This window comes from Triticum aestivum, chromosome 5A, assembly GCF_018294505.1.
Source record: "Triticum aestivum cultivar Chinese Spring chromosome 5A, IWGSC CS RefSeq v2.1, whole genome shotgun sequence".
In the NCBI taxonomy this organism is placed as follows: domain Eukaryota; kingdom Viridiplantae; phylum Streptophyta; class Magnoliopsida; order Poales; family Poaceae; genus Triticum; species Triticum aestivum.
The window spans coordinates 303,842,465-303,860,569 of NC_057806.1; positions in this window are offsets into that span (position 1 = coordinate 303,842,465).

An 18,105-nucleotide genomic window follows, 5' to 3' on the forward strand; every position below is an offset into this window, starting at 1 on the left:
CCTGGTAAAACTCGCTTATCCCCCAAACGCCGCAATTAATGGCGCGGTTGGGTTACCCACGCCCGTATTGATGAGAATCCCGTAATAAGGGGACACGATCTCTGCTTTGACAAGACATGTCGAAAAACTGCCTCGCGTTATGTGCGGGGCTGGTTAAAGGAAATGGTTCGAATAATCACCGGGCCATGACGTAACGTCATGCTACCAAAACAACCAGCAAATTAGATCTACGAAAACATTATTCTCTCTACGGCGGAATGTGGAACTTATTTTGCAGGGTCGGACACTATCCTCGTTTTCAAGTTCTTCTGTGATGTATTCGGAGAAGGAACCCGCCTTGCAATGCCGAAGACAATACTGCGCGCCGGACTCATCGTCATTAAAGCCTAGTTCAGGGGCTACTGAGGGAGTCCTGGATTAGGGGGTCTCCGGACAGCCGGACTATCTCCATTGGCCGGACTGTTAGACTATGAAGATACAAGATTGAAGACCTCGTCTCGTGTCTGGATGGGACTCTACTTGGCGTGGAAGGCAAGCTAGGCAATACGGATATGGATATCTCCTCCTTTGTAACCGACCTTGTGTAACCCTAACTCTCTCCGATGTCTATATAAACCGAAGGGTTTTAGTCCGTAAAACAACAACCATAACATACAATCATACCATAGGCTATCTTCTAGGGTTTAGCCTCTCTGATCTCGTGGTAGATCTACTCTTGTACTACCCATATCATTATTAATCGAGCAGGACGTAGGGTTTTACCTCCATCAAGAGGGCAGGAACCTAGGTAAAACATCGCGTCCCCTGCCTCCTGTTACCATCCGGCCTAGACGCACAGTTCGGGACCCCCTACCCAAGATCCGCCGGTTTTGACATCGACAAGTGGCAAGAGCCTAAGCTTGGGGATGCCCAAGGCACCCCAGGGTAATATTCAAGGACAACCAAGAGCCTGGCATCCCCTCTTTCGTCTTTGTTCATCGGTAACTTTACTTGAGGCTATATTTTTATTCACCACATGATATGTGTTTTGCTTGGAGTGTCCTGTATGATTTGAGTCTTTGCTTTTTAGTTTACCACAATCATCCTTGCTGTACACACCTTTTGGGAGAGACACGCATGAATCGGAATTTATTAGAATACTCTATGTGCTTGCTACCTCTTGAGCACTGCGTTGGTTTTCCCCGAAGAGGAAGGGATGATGCAGCAAAGTAGCGTAAGTATTTCCCTCAGTTTTTGAGAACCAAGGTATCAATCTAGTAGGAGGCTACGGGAGAGTCCCTCGAACCTGCACAAAACAAATAAATCCTCGCAACCAACGTGAATAGGGGTTGTCAATCCCTACATGGCCACTTACAAGAGTGAGATATGATAGATATGATAAGATAATATTTTTGGTATTTTTGTGATAAAGATGCAAAGTAAAATAAAGGCAAAGTAAAAAAGCAAAGGAAATAACTAAGTAGTAGGAGATTAATATGATGAAAATAGACCCGGGGGCCATAGGTTTCACTAGTGGCTTCTCTCGAGAGCATAGGTATTCTACGGTGGGTGAACAAATTACTGTTGAGCAATTGACAGAATTGAGCATAGTTATGAGAATAACTAGGTATGATCATGTATATAGGCATCACGTCCGAGACAAGTAGACCGACTCCTGCCTGCATCTACTACTATTACTCCACTCATCGACCGCTATCCAGCATGCATCTAGAGTATTAAGTTAAAAACAGAGTAACGCCTTAAGCAAGATGACATGATGTAGAGGGATAGACTCATGCAATATGATGAAAACGCCATCTTGTTATCCTCGGTGGCAACAATACAATACGTGCCTTGCTGCCCCTACTATCACTGGGAAAGGACACCACAAGATTGAACCCAAAGCTAAGCACTTCTCCCATTGCAAGAAATCAATCTAGTAGGCCAAACCAAACTGATAATTCGAAGAGACTTGCAAAGATAACCAATCATACATAAAAGAATTCAGAGAAGATTCAAATATTGTTCATAGATAGACTTGATCATAAACCCACAATTCATCGGTCTCAACAAACACACCGCAAAAAGAAGATTACATCGAATAGTTCTCCACAAGAGAGGGGGAGAACATTGTATTAAGATCCAAAAAGAGAGAAGAAGCCTTCTAGCTAATAACTATGGACCCGTAGGTCTGAGGTAAACTACTCACACTTCATCGGAGAGGCTATGGTGTTGATGTAGAAGCCCTCCGTGATCGATGCCCCCTCCGGCGGAGCTCTGGAACAGGCCCCGAGATGGGATCTCGTGGATACAGAAAGTTGTGGCGGTGGAATTAGGTTTTTGGCTCCGTATCTGATCGTTTGGGGGTATGTAGGTATATATAGGAGGAAGGAGTACGTCGGTGGAGCAACAGGGGGCCCATGAGGTGGAGGGCGCGCCTGGGGGGGGTAGGCGCGCCCCCCTACCTCATGGCCTCCTCTTTTGTGTCTTGACGTAGGGTCCAAGTCTCCCGGGTCTTGTTCGTTGAGAAAATCACGTTCCCGAAGGTTTCATTCCGTTTGATATTCCTTTTCTTCGAAACCCTAAAATAGGCAAAAAAATAGCAATTCTGGGCTAGGCCTTCGGTTAATAGGTTAGTCCCAAAAATAATATAAAAGTGGAAAATAAAGCCCAATAATGTCCAAAACAGTAGATAATATAGCATGGAGCAATCAAAAATTATAGATACGTTGGAGACGTATCAAGCATCCCCAAGCTTAATTCCTGCTCGTCCTCGAGTAGGTAAATGATAAAAATAGAATTTTTGATGCGGAGTGCTACTTGGCATAATTTTAATGTAATTCTTCTTAATTGTGGTATGAATATTCATATCCAAAAGATTCAAGACAAAAGTTTAATATTGACATAAAAATAATAATACTTCAAGCATACTAACAAAGCAATTATGTCTTCTCAAAATAGCATCGCCAAAGAAAGTTATCCCTACAAAATCATATAGTCTGGCTATGCTCCATCTTCACCACACAAAATATTTAAATCATTCACAACCCCGATGACAAGCCAAGCAATTGTTTCATACTTTTGACATTCTCAAAACTTTTTCAATCTTCACGCAATACATGAGCGTGAGCCATGGATATAGCACTATAGGTGGAATAGAATGGTGGTTGTGGAGAAGACAAAAAGGGAGAAGATAGTCTCACATCAACTAGGCGTATCAACGGGCTATGAAGATGCCCATCAATAGATATCAATGTGAGTGAGTAGGGATTGCCATGCAACGGATGCACTAGAGCTATAAGTATATGAAAGCTCAAAAAGAAACTAAGTGGGTGTGCATCCAACTTGCTTGCTCATGAAGACCTAGGGCATTTTGAGGAAGTCCATCATTGGAATATACAAGCCAAGTTCTATAATGAAAAATTCCCACTAGTATATGAAAGTGATAACATAGGAGACTCTCTATAATGAATATCATGGTGCTACTTTGAAGCACAAGTGTGGTAAAAGGATAGTAACATTGTCCCTTCTCTCTTTTTCTCTCATTTTTTTATTTGGGCCTTTTCTCCCATTTTTTATGGCCTCTTTTTTCCGTCCGGAGTCTCATCCCGACTTGTGGGGGAATCATAGTCTCCATCATCCTTTCCTCACTGGGACAATGCTCTAATAATGATGATCATCACATTTTTATTTTTCTTACAACTCAACAATTACAACTTGATACTTAGAACAAAATATGACTCTATATGAATGCCTCCAGCGGTGTGCCGGGATATGCAATGACTCATGAGTGACATGTATGAAAGAATTATGAATGGTGGCTTTGCCACAAATACGATGTCGACTACATGATCATGCTAAGCAATATGACAATGATGGAGTGTGTCATAATAAACAGAACGGTGGAAAGTTGCATGGCAATATATCTCGGAATGGCTACGGAAATGCCATAATAGGTAGGTATGGTGGTTGTTTTTGAGAAAGGTATATGGTGGGTGTATGATACCGGCGAAAGGTGCACGGTATTAGAGAGGCTAGCAAAGGTGGAAGGGTGAGCGAAGTGCGTATAATCCATGGACTCAACATTAGTCATAAAGAACTCATATACTTATTGCAAAAATCTACAAGTTATCAAAGCAAAGTCTTACGCGCATGCTCCTAGGGGGATAGATTGGTAGGAAAAGACCATCGCTCGTCCCCGACCGCCACTCATAAGGAAGACAATCAAAAAATAAATCATGCTCCGACTTCATCACATAACGGTTCACCATACGTGCATGCTACGGGAATCACAAACTTAACACAAGTATTTCTAAAATTCACAACTACTCAAATAGCACAACTTTAATATCACCATCTTCATATCTCAAAACAATTATCAAGCATGAAACTTCTCATAGTATTCAACACACTCATAAGAAAGTTTTATTATTAATCTTGTATACCAAGCATATTAGGATTTTAAGCAAATTACCATGCTATTTAAGACTCTCAAAATAATCTAAGTGAAGCATGAGAGATCAATAGTTTCTATAAAACAAATCCACCACCGTGCTCTAAAAGATATAAGTGAAGTACTTGAGCAAAACTATATAACTCAAAAGATATAAGCGAAGCACATAGAGTATTCTAACAAATTCCAAATCATGCGTGGCTCTCTCAAAAGGTGTGTATAGCAAGGATGATTGTGGTAAACTAACAAATAAAGACTCAAATAATACAAGATGCTCCAAGCAAAACACATATCATGTGGCGAATAAAAATATAGCTCCAAGTAAAGTTACCGATAGAAGTAGACGAAAGAGGGGATGCCTTCTGGGGCATCCCCAAGCTTTGGCTTTTAGGTGTCCTTAGATTATCTTGGGGGTGCCATGGGCATCCCCAATCTTAGGCTCTTGCCACTCCTTGTTCCATAATCCATCAAATCTTTCACCCAAAACTTGAAAACTTCACAACACAAAACTTAAAGTAGAAAAATCTCGTGATATTTCCTTCCTTCATATCAATAATTGCCATCTTTGGTAGGCAATCCATAAGTGGCTCTCATAATAGATTCATAATGTAATTTAATTTTCTTTCTAGGAAAGTGTTCAATGCCTTTCCTTAATGTAAATTGAAATCTAATATTTCCTTCCTTCATATCAATAATTACACCAATCGTTCTAAGGAAAGGTCTACCAAGAATAATAGGACATGAAGGATTGCAATCTATGTCAACAACAATAAAATCGACGGGCACATAACTCCTATTTGCAACAATAAGAACATCATTAATTCTTCCCATAGGTTTCTTAATAGTGGAATCCGCAAGGTGCAAGTTTAAAGAGCAATCATCAAAATCACAGAAACCTAACAAATCACACAAAGTCTTTGGAATCGTGGAAACACTAGCACCCAAATCACATAAAGCATAGCATTCATGATCTTTAATTTTAATTTTAATAGTTGTTTCCCATTCATCATAAAGTTTTCTAGGGATAGAAACTTCCAATTCAAGTTTTTCTTCATAAGATTGCATCAAGGCATCAACGATATGTTTAGTAAACGCTTTATTTTGACTATAAGCATGAGGAGAATTTAGTACAGATTGCAACAATGAAATACAATCAATCAAAGAGAAATTTTCATAGTTAAATTCCTTGAAATCCTTAATAGTGGGTTTAGCAACATCTAGGGTTTTAATTTCTTCAGTCCCACTTTTATCAATTTTAACATCAAGATCAAAAAATTCCGAATTCTTGGAGCGCCTTCTAGGTAAAGGTGGATCATATTCAGTCCCATCATTATCAATATTCATATTGCAAAACAAAGATTTAATAGGGGACACATCAATAACTTTTATATCTTCATCTTTATTTTCATAGGAACTAGAAGAACACGCTCTTATAAAGGCACCTTTCTTAGCACGCATCCTAGCGGTTCTTTCTTTGCACTCACCAATGGAAATTCTCATGGCTTTGAGAGACTCATTGATATCATGCTTAGGTGGAATAGATCTAAGTTTCAAAGAATCAACATCAAGAGAAATTCTATCAACGTTCCTAGCCAACTCATCAATCTTAAGCAATTTTTCTTCAATCAAAGCATTAAAATTCTTTTGCGAAGTAATAAATTCTTTAATATTAGATTCAAAATCAGAGGGTATCTTATTATAATTTCCATAAGAATTGTTGTAGGAATTACCATAATTATTAGAGGGATTACTAGGATAAGGCCTAGGATTAAAATTTCCTCTATATGCATTGTTACCAAAATTGTTCCTACCAACAAAATTCACATCCAAATATTCATTATTATTTTCAATCAAAGTAGACAAGGGCATATCATTAGGATCAGAAGCAACACTCTTATTAGCAAATAATTTCATAAGTTCATCCATCTTTCCACTCAAAACATTAATTTCTTCTATCGCATGCACCTTTTTATTAGTAGATCTTTCAGTATGCCATTGAGAATAATTAACCATAATATTATCTAGGAGTTTAGTAGCTTCTCCTAAAGTGATTTCCATAAAAGTGCCTCCCACGGCCGAATCTAAAAGATTTCTAGAAGCAAAATTCAATCCGGCATAAAAGTTTTGTATAATCATCCACAAATTTAAACCACGAGTAGGGCAATTAAGTATCATTAGTTTCATTCTCTCCCAAGCTTGTGCAACATGTTCATGATCAAGTTGCTTAAAATTCATAATATCGTTTCTAAGAGAGATGATCTTAGCGGGACGAAAATACTTAGAGATAAAAGCATCTTTGCACTTGTTCCATGAATCAATACTATTTTTAGGCAAAGACGAAAACCAAGCTTTAGCACGATCTCTAAGCAAAAAAGGAAATAGCTTCAATTTAATAATATCATTATCCACATCTTTCTTCTTTTGCATATCACACAAATCAACGAAGCTATTTAGATGGGTAGCGGCATCTTCACTAGGAAGGCCGGAAAACGGATCTTTCATGAAAAGATTCAGCAAAGCAGTATTAATTTCACAAGATTCAGCATCGGTAAGAGGAGCAATCCGAGTGCTAATAAAATCATTGTTGTTGGTATTGGTGAAGTCACACAATTTAGTATTATCTTGAGCCATCGTGACAAGCAAGAAAACTAACACACAAGCAAACAAAAAATAAGCGGGCAAAAAGAGGCAAATTGAGAAAGAGAGGGAGGGTAGAGAGAGAGAGGGCGAATAAAATGGCAAGGGTGAAGTGGGGGAGAGGAAAACGAGAGGCAAATGGCAAATAATGTAATGCGGGAGATAAGGGTATCTGATGGGTACTTGGTATGTTGACTTTTGCGTAGACCTCCCTGGCAACGGCGCCAGAAATCCTTCTTGCTACCTCTTGAGCACTGCGTTGGTTTTCTCCGAAGAGGAAGGGATGATGTAGCAAAGTAGCGTAAGTATTTCCCTCGGTTTTTGAGAACCAAGGTATCAATCCAGTAGGAGGCTACACGTGAGTCCCTCGTACCTGCACAAAACAAATAAATCCTCGCAACCAACGCGAATAGGGGTTGTCAATCCCTACACGGCCACTTACGAGAGTGAGATCTGATAGATATGATAATATAATATTTTTGGTATTTTTGTGATAAAGATGCAAATTAAAATAAAGGCAAAGTAAAAAAGCAAAGGAAATAACTAAGTAGTAGGAGATTAATATGATGAAGATAGACCCGGGGGCCATAGGTTTCACTAGTGGATTCTCTCGAGAGCATAGGTATTCTACGGTGGGTGAACAAATTACTGTTGAGCAATTGACAGAATTAAGCATAGTTATGAGAATAACTAGGTATGATCATGTATATAGGCATCACGTCCGAGACAAGTAGACCGACTCCTGCCTGCATCTACTACTATTACTCCACTCATCGACCGCTATCCAGCATGCATCTAGAGTATTAGGTTAAAACAGAGTAACGCCTTAAGCAAGATGACATGATGTAGAGGGATAGACTCATGCAATATGATGAAAACCCCATCTTGTTATCCTCGATGGCAACAATACAATACATGCCTTGCTACCCCTACTGTCACTGGGAAAGGACACCGCAAGATTGAACCCAAAGCTAAGCACTTCTCCCATTGCAAGAAAGATCAATCTAGTAGGCCAAACCAAACTGATAATTCTAAGAGAAATGCAAAGATAACCAATCATACATAAAAGAATTCAGAGAAGATTCAAATATTGTTCATAGATAGACTTGATCATAAACCCACAATTCATCGGTCTCAACAGACACACTGCAAAAAGAATATTACATCGAATAGTTCTCCACAAGAGAGGGGGAGAACATTGTATTGAGATCCAAAAAGAGAGAAGAAGCCATCTAGCTAATAACTATGGACCCGTAGATCTGAGGTAAACTACTCACACTTCATCGGAGAGGCTATGGTGTTGATGTAGAAGCCCTCCGTGATCGATGCCCCCTCCGGCGGAGCTCCGGAACAGGCCCCAAGATGGGATCTCGTGGATATGAAAAGTTGCGGCGGTGGAATTAGGTTTTTGGCTCCGTATCTAATCGTTTGGGGGTACGTAGGTATATATAGGAGGAAGGAGTACGTCGGTGGAGCAACAGGGGGTCCACAAGGTGGAGGGCGCGCCTGGGGGGGTAGGCGTGCCCCCCTACCTCCTGGCCTCCTCTTTTGTGTCTTGACGTAGGGTCCAAGTCTCCCGGGTCTTGTTCGTTGAGAAAATCACGTTCCCAAAGGTTTCATTCTGTTTGGACTCCGTTTAATATTCCTTTTCTTTGAAACCCTAAAACAGGCAAAAAACAGCAATTCTGGGTTGGGCCTCCGGTTAATAGGTTAGTCCCAAAAATAATATAAAAGTGGTAAATAAAGCCCAATAATGTCCAAAACAGTAGATAATATAGCATGGAGCAAAGATACGTTGGAGACGTATCAGTGCTTCACTTATATCTTTTGAGCTATACAATTTTGCTCTAGTGCTTCACTTATATCTTTTTAGAGCACGATGGTGGTTTTATTTTATAGAAATTATTGATCTCTAATGCTTCACTTATATTATTTTGAGAGTCTTTTAGAACAACATGGTAATTTGCTTTGTCTGTAAAACTAGTCCTAATATGATGGGCATCCAAGTTGGGTATAATAAAAACTTTCATATAAAGTGCGTTGAATACTATGAGAAGTTTGATGCTTGATGATTGTTATGAGACATGAGGATGGTGATATTAAACTCATGCTAGTAAATTAATTGTGAATTTTAGAAATACTTGTGTTGAGGTTTGCAAGTCCCGTAGCATGCACGTATGGTAACCGTTGTGTAACAAATTTGAAGCATGATGTATTTCTTTGATTGTCTACCTTATGAGTGGCGGTCGGGGATGAGTGATGGTATTTTCCTACCAATCTATCCCCCTAGGAGCATGCGCGTAGTGCTTGGTTTTGATGACTTGTAGATTTTTGCAATAAGTATGTGAGTTCTTTATGACTAATGTTGAGTCCATGGGTTATACGCACTCTCACCCTTCCACCATTGCCCGCCTCTCTAGTACCGCACAACTTTCGCCGGTACCATAAACCCACCATTTACCTTCCTCAAAAAGCCACCATACCTACCTATTATGGCATTTCCATAGCCATTCCAAGATATATTGCCATGCAACTTTCCACCGTTCCGTTTATTATGACACGCTCCATCATTGTCATATTGCTTTACATGATCATGTAGTTGACATCGTATTTGTGGCAAAGCCACCATTCATAATATTTTCAGACGTGTCACTCTTGATCCATTGCACATCCCGGTACACCGCAGGAGGCACGCATATAGAATCATATTTTTGTTCTGAGTATCGAGTTGTAATCTTGGAGTTGTTAATAAATAGAAGTGTGATGATCATCATTATTAGAGCATTGTCCCATGTGAGGAAACAAAAAAAAAAGAGAAAAGAGGCCAGCGAAGGCCCAAAAAAACAAAAAAATGAGAGAGAAAAGAGAAAAGGGGCAATGCTACTATCCTTTTACCACACTTGTGCTTCAAAGTAGCACCATGATCTTCATGATAGAGAGTCTCCTATGTTGTCACTTTCATATACTATTGGGAATTTTTCATCATAGAACTTGGCTTGTATATTCCAATGATGGGCTTCCTCAAATGCCCTAGGTCTTCATGAGAAAGCAAGTTGGATGCACACCCACTTAGTTTCTTTTTGAGCTTTCATACACTTATAGCTCTAGTGCATCTGTTGCATGGCAATCCCTACTCACTCACATTGATATCTATTGATGGGCATCTCCATAGCCCGTTGATACGCCTAGTTGACGTGAGACTATCTCCTCCTTTTTGTCTTCTCCACAACCACCACTCTATTCCACCTATAATGCTATGTCCATGGATCACGCTCATGTATTGCGTGAAAGTTGAAAAAGTTTGAGAATACTAAAGTATGAAACAATTGCTTGGCTTGTCATCGGGGTTGTGCATGATTTGAATACTTTGTGTGACGAAGATGGAGAATAGCCAAACTATATGATTTTGTAGGAATGAACTTTCTTTGGCCATGTTATTTTGAGAAGACATGATTACTTTGTTAGTATGCTTGAAGTATTATTATTTTTAAGTCAATATTAAACTTTTGTCTTGAATCTTTCAGATCTGAACATTCATGCCACAATAAAGAAAATTACACTGATAAATATGTTAGGTAGCATTCCACATCAAAAATTCTGTTTTTACCATTTACCTACTCGAGGACGAGCAGGAATTAAGCTTGGGGATGCTGATACGTCTCCAACGTATCTATACTTTTTGCTGTATTCATGCCATATTTATAATATTTTTACATGATTTTGGTATGATTTGGTTAGAACTAACCCGGACTGACGCTGTTTTCAGTCGAACTACCATGGTGTTGTTTTTGTGCAGAACTAAAAGTTCTCGGAATGCGTTGAAAATCAACGGAGATTTTTTCTGAAAAATATAGAAAATACTGGAACAAAGAGTTACCGGAGGGGAGTCCTGTGGGCCCCACGAGAGGGTCGAGGGCACGCCCCCTACCTTGTGGACTCTCCATGGGCCCCCTGACTTGTTATCAACGCCAACCTCTCCTATAAATCCCCAAACCTCCAGAAAATAACCTAGATCGGGAGTTCCACCACCGCAAGCCTCTGTAGCCACCAAAAACCAATCGAGACCCTGTGTCGGCACCCTGCCGGAGGGGGGAATCATCACCGGTGGCCATCTTCATCATCCTGGTGCTCTTCATGACGAGGAGGGAGTAGTTCACCCTCGGGCTGAGGGTATGTACCAGTAGCTATGTGTTTGATCTCTCTCTCTCTCTCTCTCTCTCTCTCTCGTGTTCTTGATATGGCATGATCTTGATGTACCGCGAGCTTTGCTATTATAGTTGGATCTTATGATGTTTCTCAACCTCTATCTCCTTGTGGTGAATTGAGTTTTCCCTTTGAAGTTATCTTATCGGATTGAGTCTTTAAGGATTTGAGAACACTTGATGTATGTCTTGCATGTGCTTATCTATGGTGACAATGGGATATTCACGTGATCCACTTGATGTATGTTTTGGTGATCAACTTGCGAGTTTCGTGACCTTGTGAACTTATGCATAGGGGTTGGCACACGTTTTCGACTTCACTCTCCGGTAGAAACTTTGGGGCTCTCTTTCGAATAGATGAATCTGAGATTGTGTGATGCATATCTTATAATCATACCCGCGGATACTTGTGGTGACATTGGAGTATCTAGGTGACATTAGGGTTTTGGTTGGTTTGTGTCTTAAGGTGTTATTTTACTACAAACTCTAGGGCTGTTTGTGACACTTATAGGAATAGCCCAATGGATTGATCGGAAATAATAACTTTGAGGTGGTTTCTTACCCTACAATAATCTCTTCGTTTGTTCTCCACTGTTAGTGACTTTGGAGTGACTCTTTGTTGCATGTTGAGGGATTGTTATATGATCCAATTATGTTATTATTTTTGAGAGAACTTTCACTAGTGAAAGTATGAACCCTAGGCCTTGTTTCAACGCACTGCAGTACCGTTTTCGCTGACTTTTATCATTACTAACCTTGCTGTTTTTATAATTTGAGATTATAAAAACCTATATCTACCATCCATATTGCACTTGTATCACCATCTCTTCACCGAACTAGTGCACCTATACAATTTACCATTGTATTGGGTGTGTTGGGGACACAAGAGACTCTTTTTTATTTGGTTGCAGGGTTGTTTGAGAGAGACCATCTTCATCCTACACCTCTCATGGATTGATAAACCTTAGGTCATCCACTTGAGGGAAATTTGCTACTATCCTACAAACCTCTGCACTTGGAGGCCCAACAACGTCTACAATAAGAAGGTTGTGTAGTAGACATCAGGCATACGGTTCGCATGGGTGAACTGTTTGCGATGAGCCAAAAGAACACAAATGAGTCGTGTAAACAAGATGTGTGTGATACTTGGCAAACAGCCGACTCGGATGAACTATTTGCAATGAGAAATTACAACACATACGGTTAATACAGCTTAGTTCGTGTGCGATTCTGTGTGTACAAAAATCTTTGAAAAATGCAAACTAGTTGCTTGCGGTGGCTAGGAGTACATCGCACAGAATGCGTCTACGAGTACTCGTGTGCGATGATTAGTAAGTTACACATACGTTTCCTTATGTTAACATGTGTGTGAATTTGCAATATGGAAAGTTAATATGCAAATGCCTTCTGGACATCGGGCACACGCTTAAACTCAATGAACTGTGTACGATACTAATACTTTCCATGAAAATTTAAGAACTTGGGTAACAGCATTTGAGTAACATATATATAGTGGTTACACTTCGACAAAAGGAGGATCTTTGTAGCACGGTTTTGACAACCATATGGTTCATATCTACATACTTAAGATAGTAACAACTATCACATTTTAAGAGGCTAAGGGCCAACAACCATATGGTCCATATCTACATACTTAACATAGTAACAGCTAGCTCATTTTAAGAGGCTGAGGGCCAACAACCACAACTATCCGCTGGAAGCAGCTTAATCATGGTGACTCGGCATCTCGTCAATGAAAAGGAAGAGCCCTCCTGTGCCTTGGTAGAGCATGAGTAGAACAGTGTCTCCAATTTTCCAATATGGATGCATTGCCACGACAAACGAGAACTTGTTAATTTGAATGGTTCCATTTCTGCGGGAAATGCAGTACCTTGCAATCACTTTGGCATTATTAGCAGGCATAAGTGTAATTCGACAACGCCGGGAAATCGATCCAGGAACTGCTACAGCAGGCAATTTCTGTTGAAATGTAGAATAAAAACCAATTGTAACATATCGTTGAAGATATATATAGTTTATGAGCATCAACATTAAAATAAGACTTTTTACCAGCGTTTTGTGCACACAATCCGTCTTGCTCAATGTGTGCACCATAGGTATAATTAATCCCATCCAAAATTCAGCGTTCATACGTTGTGCTATCTCTGTCATATTATCAACAAAGTTTATGGCATGCTTCAAGTCCTTCCAGTGAAATTTGGTACGCTTAGTAACATACAGATCATTCACTATGCATCCAACATATCTTGCTTAAAAGGTGGAAAGATATTATTTATTCAGAACATGGCAGAAGAATATATAGTGTGCATAAATTGGTAAATAGAATTTGTTACTGCCTAGGAACGGAGTCAGAAAATGAAATCACAATTGGTTGCTTAAATAGTGATCAATTAGTCAGAACAAATACCCAGATTTTGTTAAGTAATATGGCAACATGGAGAAAGTTAAAAGGACACTAACCTCGATCAGACTTTGATCAGCTGATGACATTGGGGAAGTAAATATCCATGTTAATTAGACCAGGTTGTGGTGCATGCACGTGAATTTTATTGCCAGCTTTCAGTACATAACACTTAGACATTTTTCTCCAAAGGTTCGCATTAAAATAGGAGTGACCAACTTTATCAAGTTTTAGGCTAACCGTCATTGTAAATCCATGATGCGTTGTCAATATGACACCCTGAGAGTCATCAACAAAGTAAAGCCCAAGATTTCCTTCTACTCCTGTTCTTGCAAAGCAAGGGATGTACTGCTTGAAATGAAAATTAAGATCGTAAATTAGATATATTGAAATAACAGAGTAAGATGCAAATATGGGATTAATTGATCGTACAGATCAATATATAGATGAAAGCAAACTACAAAAATATATAATTAAAAATAGATAATGTAACAAAGATTTGATGCAAATATATAGATAATGTAGCAACAGACGGTATATGTTCACAAATGTAGGCATGCCGACCATGGTAGGTTGAGATTGAACATACCGAGCGCTCCCTGAAGTCATCCAGAATGGTGAGATAGAACTTCGTTTCCGACTGGCCGCGACCACACTTGCCCGATTTGTGCTCGCACTGGGACACATGAATGAACACCCACGAATCAGCTACAACAAAAATGATTCCATGGTGATTTCTGACGGTTGATTAACAGCGACGGACGGACTGTGATAAGAGATGAGTGAATATTTCGCTAAGTTCATTACCTTCTCCATGAGAAAAATCCCTGGCCCAATCCCGCAGAAAACCCCAGTTGACCAGAGTCTAGAATGTTGGTGCAGATAGGTGGCGGAAGGCAGTAGGGGCAAAATCCCGTGCCGTTTGGAGCGCGACCTCCGCCCGCTGACAACACCTGTCAAGCTTAGGGTGGCCTCCACGATATAAGTTGATGAGGTGCAGAGTTGCGGAGGAGTCAGCGGTGAGTGGGTGGGGACAAAGTGGGCGAGGGTTTTCTTTTTTCCTTTTGCATGTGTGAGTGAACGCATACGGTTCACTGAGGCGACGGAGATGAATAGTGTGCAATAGTAAATCACAGAGATTGAATGGGAATCCAAATTTCCTTTGTCATTTATCCATGAGTTTTTTCTACGATGAACATAAACCCTGCTAATCACCGTGTTCAAATTTGGCACTTTTCCGGGTTCATTTACAATATTTAGGGGATTATGTGCATTTTCTAGGCATTAATGCACATAATTCAAATTCAAACAATCGATGCTTGAAAAGGTGAACGAGAACAGTTTGGAAAACCATGATCGTGCTATTTAGTAAATTCTCATGCCTTTTACAAGGAATGGGCAGATATTTCAAGGAAATGTGTTTACTAGGTACTATACAAAAATGAAATACATGCTTGGAAAACATGATGCCTGGCGTGGTGCCATGGTATGGCCTCACCATGCCCTGGTAAAAATTTGAGAATGTTTGTCTTATGTCGTCATGCATGCCATTCATAAATTGAACCATCACCGAGGAAATTTCATAGTTTCGAGGGGGAAATCAGCAAGATTGAAGGGGCCGGGAATCCAAATTTCCTTCCTAGCTTGTCATTCGGTTTTTTCTACAATCAACAAACCCCCTCGAATGCAACGTGTTCAAATTTGGCATATTTTTGGGCTCATTTACCATATTAGGGGATTATGTGCATTTTATAGGCATTAATCCACATAATTCAAATTTAAACAATCGGTGCATGAAAAGGTGCACAAGAATGGTCTGGAAAAACCATACTTGTGGTATTTAGTAAATTCTCAAGCCTTTTACAAGGAATGGGTAGAGATTTCAAGGGAATGCATGGCAATAGTCAACCACAAACGCGTCATTTACTGGGTTATCAACTATAAAAAATGAAATATGTGCTTCAAAAACATGATGCCTGGCATGGTGCCATGGTATGGCCTCGCCCTGCCCTGGTTAAAAGCTGAGAAGGTTTAATTTATGTCGTCATGCATACCCTTCATAAATCGAACCATCACCGAGGAAGTCACATGCTTTCGAGAGGGAAATCACCAAGATTGAAGGGGAATCCAAATTTCCGTCCTAGTTTGTCATTCAGTTTTTTCCGCCTCAAATGCAACGTGTTCAAATTTGACATTTTTCTGGGCTCATTTATCATATTTAGGGGATTATTTGTATTATCTAGGCATTAAAGCATGTAATACAAATTTGAACAATCGGTGCATCAAAAGATGCACAAGAATGGTCTGAAAACCATGCTCGTGCTATTTAGTGCATTCTCATGCCTTTTACAAGGAATGGGCAGATATTTCAAGGAAATGTGTGGCAATAGTCAACCATAAATGCGTAGTTTACTGGGTTAAGAACTATACAAAAATGAAATACATGCTTGGAAAACATGATGCCTTGTGTGGTGCCATGGTATGGCCTCACCGTGCCCTGGTAAAAATTTGAGAATGTTTTCCTTATTTCGTCATGCACGCCTTTCATAAATCGAACCAACACCGAGAAAGTTTCATGGTTTCGAGAGGGAAATCACCAAGATTGAAGGGGATCCCAATTTTCCTTTGTCCTTTGTCCATGAGTTTTTTTCTATGATGAACATACACCCTACAAATCACCGTTTTCAAATTTGGCACTTTCCCGGTTCATTTACCATATTTAGGGGATTATGTGCATTTTCTAGGCATTAATGTACATAATTCAAGTTCAATCAATCGGTGCACGAAAGGGTGCACAAGAACGGCCCGGAAAACCATGCTCGTGCCATTTAGTAAATTCTCATGCCTTTTACAAGGAATGGATAGATATTTAGGTGAAATGTGTGGCAATAGTCCACAAACGTTTGTTTATTGGGTTTTCAACTATCGAAAAAAAATGAAATAAATGCTTGAAAAACATGATGCCTAGCATGGTGCCATGGTATGACCTCACCATGCCCTGGTAAAAATTTTAGAAGGTTTGGCATATGTCGTCATGCATGCCCTTCGTAAATCGAACCATCCCCGAGGAAGTTCCATGCTTTCGAGAGGGAAATCACCAAAATTGAAAGGGAATCCAAATTTTCTTCGTTCTTTGCCCTGGTTTTTTTTTCTATGACGAAGATACACCCTGCAAATCACCATGTTCAAATTTGGCATTTTTCCGGGCTCATTTACCATATTTAGGGGATTATGTGCATTTTCTAGGCAGCGCATATAATCCAGCTACAGCTGCACGGGTGTGATGTGAGGGACGTGGATTGCCGTTCGATCGCAGCGCATCCTACAGTGCACACGCGCGATCCGCGTGGCTGGGGTTCTGGTCAATCATAATGCAACACACAATAGGCTCAGTGCACACTGTTTCCGGAAGCGATGGAGATGAACCGTGTGCGATAATGAACAAGCAAAATTGTAAGGAAAGCCAAATTTCCTTTATCGTTTGTCGTTGAGCTTTTAAATACCACTGCACTGTACGGCTGCCTGGCCCCTCCGTCCCAGAGCTCTCTCCAAGCGTCGGTCATGGCACCGCAATGCACAATAACTAGTAAGGAAGCGATGGCATCCCGCCGTGTCGCGTTCCTCGTCGCCCGCAACTGCACACATGGTAAGGAAGCGATGGCATCTCACCGCGCCGAGTTCATCACCGCCGGCGGCCATACAGTTACGTGGGCAGACTTTGAGGCTGCCCTGGCCGAATAGGCGATGGATCTAGAGGCGGCCAAAGCCGCACAGAAGGAGCGGGATAGGCAGAAAGCAATCAAGAAAAGAGAGTCCCGCCGCCACAAGAAGGAAGAGGCTGGATGCCGTGGTGAGGAGAGCTTCACGGAGATCGAAGCACGGTGGGTTGCCGCCTACAAGGCTGGGAAGAAGAACGCTGACGTCTGTCCAGCATGCCCCGATGGCAGCATGTGAGAAGTAGTTTAAGTTTGTAGTATTGGAGCAAATTACCAGTAGTACTTTAAGTTTATAGTATTAACGTACAATGTCGGTATGAGCATCCTTTGAGGGCTTTGAGCGTTGATTAGCATGTGCGTCCATGTGCCTTTTTTGCGTTAATCATTAGAAGATCACAGAACACACGGTTTCTATGTCGTACCCGTGTGCGTTTTTTATGTTAATGATCCATAAGTCAGTTACCTGTGCGATGTTTCCTAATAAACTAGGCGTATCATTGACCGAAAAAATCAACTACACGCGTACATTTTTTTGAAGACGGGATCCGCCAATTTTCTGTTTTCTCGCACACGAGTATTTTACGTGTTTCTTCTGCGTTGTGTGTTTCCCCCACCCAAGTTTCAAGTTTCGCAGCGCAATTTTTATTAGGTGCGCGATTTCAGAATTTATTCCTCCAACCACATCCTCACTCATAA